The sequence below is a fragment of the Oryzias melastigma genome, linkage group LG10, assembly GCF_002922805.2.
Source record: "Oryzias melastigma strain HK-1 linkage group LG10, ASM292280v2, whole genome shotgun sequence".
Lineage (NCBI taxonomy): Eukaryota > Metazoa > Chordata > Actinopteri > Beloniformes > Adrianichthyidae > Oryzias > Oryzias melastigma.
In genome coordinates, this window is record NC_050521.1 from 9,498,013 (window position 1) to 9,508,420 (window position 10,408).

A 10,408-nucleotide genomic window follows, 5' to 3' on the forward strand; every position below is an offset into this window, starting at 1 on the left:
CCAAGAAAACCGAACTAAAAGATTCAGTTCTGAGACATTCTAACATTCTCTCTGAAACTTTGTTTCAAAAAGTTAGACAGGCTAAAACTATGGTGGACTTAAGTCGAGCACTTGACTTCTTCTCATCCTAAAGAGCAATTCTAGATAGAAAATAGTTCAGCTTTAAAGAATGAAATTCTTGATGGGGAGTTGTATATACGCTGATTTGTCTTCTACTTCTGACAGGCAAGTATGCATGCAACTAAACTTTTGCTCTTGTAAAAAAAAGCCTGAGAGTTTCTTAATACTTTTGATTTCATCCAAAGAAGCTCCAAAACTATTGTAACTCCTACACTGCAAGGGCATGAACTCCAGACTTGCTCGTTTGTCTCGTCTGTTTCCTTGAAATCTTCTCTGCAGAATGTGACGTTTCCTCATCTCAGTCATGCTGCCATCATGTTTTCTATTTGTTCATTTCATTCTGTGGCATGTCTGTTTCACTGTGAGGTAAAACATTAAAAACCGTATCCACTCTGTATCTGGGGTTGTTTTTTCTCCTCTCTGTAACAGATGGAAGTTTGATGCTTGTCGCTCATCAAACCACAGTTCAGTGATCCTCAGGGAATCGACGGTCTGGACGCCAGCCTTTGGAAGGAACTTTTTGAAGGTCAGTTCTTACATGAATCTGCCAAGAGATTTTGAATAATGTTGATTTGCTCATTTATTATTTTTCAAATATACAATTACATTACTGTGGATTTGGGCTCCTGGTTTTCACATATGGTGATGGCAGCAGCCCAGCACTCGCAGTGACATGATGGCAGCAGAGTGGTCTGTCTTTTGGTCCGCTGCCATGCTGACCTGGAGGACGCCTGTGGATGTAGAGCAGCCCTGTCCACACAGGCAAGTCAGACAAGTCACAGTTGACTGATCCAGTCCCAATGGCGCCCGAGTTGACCATAACAGAGCCAACAGCTCTACTCGACATGCACTTTATGTCCCTTGCAATCCTGTGTGCTGCGATAAAGTTATGGCATTAAAGGACAGAAAGTTCTACCACAAGAGAAAAAGAAAAGTGCACTCCCCACGGTTTCTTTTCTTTCCTATTTTTCTTTCTGAGCTCTTGTGCTTTGTTCTTTAACTCTCCTGAACTCATCGTCTCGCTCAAACAGCATAGCAGAAGCTTTTAACATCATCCTGATGGAGGCTCTGACATGAGCATCTCAGCAGAATAAACTGCAGCACACCTGTGTGCTCAGACTCCTTCAGAAGACTGGACAATAACAAGTAAATCCCCCAAGTGCTGTACTAAGAACAGCTTTTCACTAATATCACTTCCCTGGAGTTTGTTTGGTGCAACTTTTGACTATGGTTTGATTCTTCCACATCTCTGTAAATGGTCTCCTGCTGAGGCAGTGTCCTATCTGCTCCAGATGCAGCACTCTCATGAAGAGTGCTGCATCTGAAAGCTGCTCCACCTGACCACTTCCATTTGAAAATAATGTTAAATCAATCAAAATGACCATTAAGAATGTCTTAAGCTGTTAACATGTTCTTATTTTTGAGCATTTTTGGCTGTTCTGCTTGAGTTTATCTTGTTCTGTAGATACAAATACTACAAAATAAATAACTGTTATTACTATAAGGCACACGTGTCAAAGTCAAGGCCCAGGGGCCAGATCCGGCCCTCCAGGTAATTCTATCTGGCCCTCCAGATCAATTTGATTTAATTTTATTCATGACCCGATATTATCTTGCGCTTATTTTTACTTGTATAATTTTGACAAAATATATTTTTATAGAGAGTAAAATATTGAACGTTATTTAAGGTTTAAGTTGATTTATTCTGGAATAATATTCCTGCCTTTTTATTATGTGAAAAAGTTAGGGTTTAAAAGTATTAAAAATTGGCATTCTGCTAGCTTTTTGGACTATTCAGTGAGTCTTTTTTAGGCTATTTTTGGATAGCTAATATTTCAGCTACATGCTAGCTGTTTTCACTAACCTATTTTTTTTCTTTTGTTTGTTTGTTTGTTTTAGGTTTTTTACGGCTAATTTGGCATTTAGTTAAAATATTGGCTGGCTATCACCTTCAGCGTTTTCAGCTATCATCACTAGCATGTTTAGCGGCCAAACTCAGCTTACAGCATTCACACTAACATTATTGCAGGTGATGCTATAAATCTAGTTCATAATTATGTTGAAAAGGTACAGTTTTAAGAATGTAGTTTTAGAGAGTTCAATAAATGTTTATCCTGTTCGGCCTGCGACCTAAAGTGTGTTTTGGATTTTGGCCCCTTGTGTGATTGAGTTTGACACTCCTGCTGTAAGGACTATGAAAACACCTTTAGATGTGTCATCATCTGAATGATCATTACAGTTTTTCTCAGTGGCTTTGGTGCGTTTCTCAGAACACTATTAACATTTGCACAGCAGTTAGTGCATTTCTCAAAACAATTAGTGCAAACTGCAAAACCTAGTGGATAGCCTGCAAAAGCACGTCACATGCTCAGAATCGATTATCCATTCCTCAAAAGCAAGTATTCATGTCAATGAAACTGTCAGTGCCATCAAAATGAAAAGTCTTGACACCATCTTTATGAACAAGATAGTCAAATGGATTTGTCATGTTTTCACTCTGACAGTTTATAGTTTCAGTGTTTTCCATTGCAAAAATATTTGGTGACACCTGAAAATGCTCAAGACAGCACTGTGGCCTATTTGTACAGACATCTGAAATGTACAGTAAAGTCACTGTAGATGTTAAACATAAAGTCACCCTTTTGGTAGAGCTGTGAACAATATACAGTAAATTACTGTTTGAATAACTGTTTTCCCTACGGAATGTTTGAATTATTGAACTGACAATAGTTCTTCCAGTATTGGGTTGCACCCTTCGACCAGCCTCCTCCATGGTGAGGTCGTGATGGACAAACATGGTCCACAATTGTAGCCCTTATTTCATTAGGAATCTGCCTATATCTGCCTCTTTTTCCTCTTCCCCTTCCTCCCTGCATCCTCACCCCTCTTCCACGATGCTGACCTTCCAGTTTGTATCACAGAAGTGTAGAAATGGTACACACTTGCTCCTGCACAGTTTATATATGGTTGCCAATTGAGGATTCACAGGATTCATCTATAATTGAAAGTAAACACGTTGTTTGTCATTGGTTACAACTAAAATTGCACGCACCTCCTCATGAGTGACAGCTGAAATTCACCTGAGATCAATTGTTCAATTTAGGAGACATTTCCAGGACAAAATGATAAAGGAAGGTACAGAATTTACTTGACAGATGGCTAATATTTGACATTTGATAACTAGTTCAACAATTTTGAGTGTAATGACTCAAGCAATGAAAGTAAGACTATTAGTTTTATTGAGAACAACTATTCAGCATCCATAAGTATAATTCATTCTGACTGACATGACATAAGCAAATGGAAATGTCAAAAAACAGCAGAGAAATGTATCAAACCAACTGATTCATGTCTAAAATCATTTGCAGTTTGTTCAGGGAGGAGAAATTGCTACTATGATGTGTACAAATGACTAAGTGTTGTGGAGGTTGAACTAATAGTTATGAGAATTTCAATTCTGATCTGAGAAACGCACCAAAGCGACTGAGAAGTAGAAATTTAGGTGCCCATCATTTCTTTATTTGTCACTATTTTACAAGAAAATCTCAATTTTAACTCAGATACTACAATTATGCACTATGTCTTCCTCATGGCCAAATAATGGATTGTAGTGGGAGCAACGTGAACTGGGACTGGAAGAGATTAAATCAGTTCTGTTTATCATATGTCTGAAACTTGTCGGTGCGTCTTTTTGTCAAGGCCTCCGTCAGCCTCATTACTGTCAAAGCCTCGCTTTGGAGTCTGTCTGCACTCACCAGCTTAACACTTCAGCAGCAGCTTCATTAAAGGTGACAGATGCAAAAGATTTATTAAGTCTCCAGATCACACAAACCCTGACCTGCTCAGAAACATTTGTTTTTCCATTGATTTCTGTTGGAAGTAGCTGCTTTAAGATCCTTTTACCTTTTTAGGGTCCCTTGTGGATGGTAAGAAAACTGATTAAGGATCCAATTCCACACACAAATACTGAGACCCACACTGACTGCTGCAGGCCTTCTGTAAGTAGAGACAAACAAAGAACCCAGAAAAGTTGAAAAGAAAAGAGATGAGCAATAAGCCAGTAAGAGTTGCAACAGATTGAAGCGGACCTCTTTCTGTTGCATGGAAGGATACTCTTCATGTCACACATTTTCTATTTAAAGGTTTTTGACTCATTTAAAATACTTTGATTGCACAAAACTGCTAATGAATGAATTTTAAAATAAGACTCAAACCACAAAGCAATAAGATGTGTAAAATGTAATTTAAATAAGTAGAATTGAATAAACAGAGTAAAAAAACATCCCAGAAGATCTAAAAGTTCTCCAAAGAAGGACATTTTAAGAAGACATTTTAAAAGCAGCCATGAAGATATTGACCGATTAAGTTCAGCGGGCAAAAGATTCTTCACAGCAACCTGCCAGCAGGCTTCCATCCGCACATCATTAACCTTAGAGACCATAGTTTACGTAGAAGACTTCAAAATATCCAAGAAAGTAATTTTATCTGTGGAAGATCAGCAGGAATGTTTTTAAATGAACACATGGTTACATGGAGTCAGAGACAAGGGAACAAAGGATTTTCTCTGCTGATGATGTCAGCAGCAGCTTCAGAAAGTGATGATGAAGGGAGCCCCACCTGCCAGCAGATCATGCTGCATGTTCAAATACTCAGGGATGGAGAAGATAGAAGTTTGCTCAGCCTAATGAAAAGCAGCAGCTCAAACATGTCGTCTCAAATTTAAGATGATCTGAAGATGAGCAAAGAGGACGATGAGTTCTGCGTGTCTGAGAATACCATTTTTTCATCTTCATCTGTAAAGAGTTTTCTTAGGAGCTCAAGCGTGTTCATAAAACTATTCACTATCATTCAAAGCATTCTGACATTTTAGAACTGGCAAACTGGAAGGTAATGAGCAAAGCTCAAGAGATTGCTGAAGCAGAAGGAGGAAGGTTCACTGGAGGTCTAAGAGGCAGGAAGTCTTTGACAACAAATTCAAAACTTATCCAACAGCAGCTCCAGGAGAGCTAGGACTTTGTTTTTGTCTTTTTCTCCAGGAATAAGAGAACAAAATGAGTGACAAAAACAATGTTAGGCTTCACTAAAACCGCCTTAAAACCCCACCTCCCTGTAGTGCAGTTAGAAACGTAAGACTTGCAGAGCAGCGTCGATGCAAAGGTCATTTAAAGAAAACATCACAAACAGTTTCATTGTTTGATCTCCCAGAGAGCCTAAAGACCAAACACAGTTAATGAAGCTTCTCCTGCATGAGAGCCTCACACAAGCTAGTGACTCCAATCAGCACTTCTCAGAGCAAAGTTAAGAAGAGGAAATTAATGAGACAGCCTTTCTGTGACAAAGAAACTTCTGTAAAATCAAAAAAAATATATAAAAATATACAGCTGTGTTAGCAGCTAAAACAAAAGCTCTCTAGTGTGACACTTGGTTTCTTCTGCTCTTGAAGACACTAGAATAGGGAAATCACTCATGACACAGGTCCAGTATGACATTAACACTTAAAAAAGAAGGAGCAACAAGATTCTATACTGTCACAGTCAAATGAATCAGGGGGACTGAGAGGAAGCTTCTAGATCAGAGGTCTGCAACTTTTTATGCTAAATGAGACATTTGGTCCAGTTTCTTACTGGACAAAACTCAGTAAGAACACAATGTCCCTCATCTGTAAAATTACACTTTATTCATGTTTTTGTGGCCATTAAACCATTCTTTTATAAAATGTAGCTTTTACTGTAAATATTTATTGTAAATGAATCATGACAGTGTTTAGATAGATGGATGGATGGATGGATGGATGGATGGATGGATGGATGGATAGGGAGTGAAGAAGAAGCGACCCTACTCACCACCACTTCCCCTCTTTGCTTCATGCTCCCCTATTAAAAATAACGCCCCCTCACCCTCCGTGGGTGGTTTCTCCTCTTAGCTCAGGTCCTCTACTGAAGGTCTGGGAGTTTGAGGGTCCTGCAGTATCTTAGCTGTTCCTAGCACTGCACTTTTCTGGACTGAGATGTCTGAGGTCTTTCCAGGGATCTGCTGTAGCCACTACTTCAGTTTGGAGGTTTCAGCCCCGAGTGCTCCAATTACCACGGGCACCACTGTCACTTTCACCTTCCAAGCTTTCTCCAGTTCCTCTCTGAGTCCCTGGTATTTCTCCAGTTTCTCATGTTCCTTCTTCTTGATGTTACCATGGCTGTGTACTGCCACATCCACCACAACGGCTTTCCTCTGTTCTTTATCCACCACTACAATGTCTGGTTGGTTCTCCATTACCATCCTGTCCGTCTGGATCTGGAAGTCCCACAGGATCTTTGCCCTCTCATTCTCTACCACTTTCTGAGGTGTTTCCCATCTTGACTTTGGGGAAAATGTACTGGATTTACTGGAATTAAAAATGAAAAGATGGCCCTTTTGTTATTATGACTTTGATGTTTGTCACCCCTTTTCATATAGAAACATAACAAAACTGATGTAGAATCTTAAAAATATCTACAGTATATATCTATATGTACTGTAAGGACTTTGCCTCTGAACCAGACATGGATGTTGTTGTGCAGCAGAAGATTTGAATCTGCATAAAACTCATTCTATTAATAAAATGCTGTGACACTATATTTGTTTACATGTAGCCCATTTCATCTGCAAAGACGGTTAAGTGCTTAATTTAACTTTTCACCATCATTTTCTCAGCTATCAAATGTGTTAAAAATTTCAACATAAATGATGAAACTTTATTTTTAAAAAAAGTTAACCAAACTACAAATCCATTGAGCATTGAAACCATTTGTATTTTTCTTCAAAGCCAGAGAGCCACTATGGAGGACTACATACACAGAGAAAGTGAACCACAGATGCAGTATTTGCTTTGAGGATGTTCTGGGGAAGAACAGAGAAGGTCTGAAGGAGGTACTTTATGTTTTGTGGATCTAGATACATAAGACATGATTCAGAGAGAGAACCTGTGGTTTGGATGAGGAAGTCTGGAGAAGCTGAGAACATTAGACTTTGGATGAGAGCTGGAAGACAGTGGTGAGATGTGCCGTAGCAGAGATGAAGAAGGTGGAGGAGTGTGGCAAAGAGGCGAATACAAGCAGGTTGAACGTGTAGAGGAAGGTTTCATGTGTGACGTGTGATCAGAGTGTCATCCAGAATGAAAGAAAAGGTTGAAGACTGTGGTGAGAGCAGCCATGCTGCTGGCTGAGAGACTCTGATGCAGAGACAGGAGGAAGAGCTGGACACAGCAGAACAACATTGTCCTCTGGAGATGCCATATAGACTGAAATATGCAGATGAAACCAATTTCTTCAAAAAGAGATTTAATTTCATTTGTTAATTTCATGAACTGTTAAATAAGCAATTGCTGGCACATTTGCACTTCAACCTGGCCTGGATAATCTGACAGTTTATTTTCCTTCTTTTGAGCATTTTTAGCTACCTTTATGTTTGAACGTTTTTACTGTAAATGTTTGGACCAAAAAAAAAAAAAAAAAAAAAATCTTGCAACTTACATTTCTATGACGGAGTATTAGGGCCACCAAAAAAAAAAAGTTATATTACGACTTTTTGTCTCGTAAATTTACGAGTTTTTTTCTAGTAAATTTACGAGAAAAAAGTCGTAATTGCTAAATTACGAGAATAAATTCGTATATTTATGACTTTAAAAGTCATAAGCTTATATTTACGACTTTTAATCTCGTAAATTTACGAGTTTTTTTCTCGTAAATTTACGAGATTAAAAGTCGTATATTTAGGAGAAAAAAGTCTTAAATCTACAAGATTAAAAGTAGTAAATTTACGAGGAAAAAAGTCGTAAATTTACGAGATTAAAAGTCGTATATTTAGGAGAAAAAAGTCGTAAATCTACGAGATTAAAAGTAGTAAATTTACGAGGAAAAAAGTCGTAAATTTACGAGAAAAAAAGTCGTAATATTACTCGTAAATCTACAAGATTTGAAGTTGTAAATTAATGAGAAACAAACCCAAGTGTGTCTGTTTATCAGAGCTGACGTGGAGTATCTTGTTAAGATTTATTTCCAGATCGGTGTTAAAAATCAAAGAAATTCTGAACCTTTTGGTGATTCAAAACCAAATTATTTCCTGGTTTGGTGTTGGTAGTGTGGAGTTTCATGTGTAAATAAAGAGCTCAGAAATGCATGTTTATCAGGTCCGTCACTTTATTTTGTCTTTCATTTCCCAGAAGCCCTTTCGCCACATCACGTCATGTCTCTGACATGCGCAGAAACCTAAGGAGAATGTAAACAGAGCTCCAGACTCCTCCTTCTCAAAATGAAACGTCCTGTCTCAACACAAAACAGCACTGAGAAATGACAGTTGTCTGTTACATTAGCACAAGAACACTGAAAATTCAGAAAACTAGTCCTCTTCAGACGGAAGCAGCACAGAGTTAGAAGAGATCTGGTCTGTCGCGGAGGAAGAAATGACTGGAAGTGAACAGCTGCGCGGATATCGACGGCTTCATCAACGTAATCTGCAGAGATCCTGCAAGCCACCATCAACAAATAAAACATTAATAAACTGTAAATCAAATAAATAAACTTCCAAACACTTGAAATATTTTAAACATTCAGTTTATGAAATCCAAGACGTTTTTCACAGTTTGGTCGGTCTGCTTCAGCTCACGGCATAAATTCGCTGGCTCCCCTCGACTTCAATATATTTACGAGAAAAAAGTTGTAAATTTACGAGATTAAAAGTCGTAAATTTACGAGAAAAAAACTCGTAAATTACGAGAAAAAAAGTCGTAATATTACTTTTTTTTTCTTTTGGTGGCCCTAATACTCCGTCGTACATTTCAGATTTGTTCATTCAGATCTACATGATAATACGATGAGAGACTTATGTTCAGTTCTGTTCCTGTCTGCTAGGAAGAAACCAGTGTTTAAACATGACTGTGGAAGGTACTGCAGTTTAACAAAACTTTTAAAAAAATTCTGCAGAGCTGCATCCAGTTGCTTCTTTTCTGCATGGAATGTATTCCCTATACAATGTAAACTTTCTATGTGTTTTAAAAGTGTTTTTAATCAACCCAAAGCTCCACGCAGCTGAAACTACCATGTCTACTTAACTCCCAGCTTCCACTGAGCCAGTCAACCTTCAGCTGGAGTCTGGATGAGCTTCTGCTGCTCACGCCCCGCCCCCTCGCTCCTCACTGGGAACAGGAAACGCAGCCACAGCTGAACAAGTGTGTACCAGGAAGTAAACATGTTCCATTGGGTCTGCAGTAAAGTTCTTTCTGCTTCAAAGAGAAGCGATGGTCCTTCCTAAGAATACCAAAAACAGATGGTCACATTACCCTCTATGATGCTACTGAACATTATCCCTCTGAAAGACACCAGCTATCAGTCTGACACTCTGAGCAGCAGGAATGTATGAAATGAGTGGAGGAAGGAAAGAAAACAAATCTTTTTTCTGTAGTTTCAAATGAAAGCAGAGATTCTGTGTAAATCTGTTTGGAGCCTTGTTAGTCAATTGTAGAAAAGAGGGAAGGAGATGGAGACCCATCTGGTTGTGTTTGCACACTGATACCACCCATGTAATTTAAACGTCTTTCCTTTGAAATAAGGAAACTCATTTAAAAGAGACTTGTTTGACTTGCTGAGTCTAGAGCTGCCAGGAAAGAGGTCTAGAGGAAGACCCAAGAGGAGGTTTATGGATGCAGTGAATGAAGACATGAAGGTGGCTGGTGTTAGAGTGGAGGATGCTGAAGACAGGCTTAGATGGAGGAAACTGATTCGCTGTGGCGACCCCTGAAGGGAAAAGCCGAAAGGAAAAGAAGAAGATTTAAAAGAGACTTGTTTGCATAGACAATGATTCTCCTAAAACATGGGTCTATGAGCTGAGGCTTAACAGCATCAGACTGTTTAAACGCTTTGTCAGGAAGTGACCAGGCTTGGTAATAGGAACACAAAACATTTTATAAAATAACCAAAACATACACAAACCTGCAGAGAACCCAAAGTGGTGACTGAACAGAACAGAGCAGATGACCTAAGAAAGAACTAAAAAAACAAATACTTTCATAAGCTGAGGATAATGAACTGAAATGAAGATGGCTGTGAATCTTGACAAGCCTAAAACTGATGTGACTTAGGGACAATTCAAAACCCAAAGTATAAGTGACAAAAAACAAACCACACACAATGCCTACAATTGGGTTAACAGGACTGAGATAAAAAGAATGAGCGCCCTCCAAAGTACACTCTTTCACTTTACAATATTAGTGTGCTTAAAGGATAAAATGACTGAATAAATATCTATGTATGTTATCTCC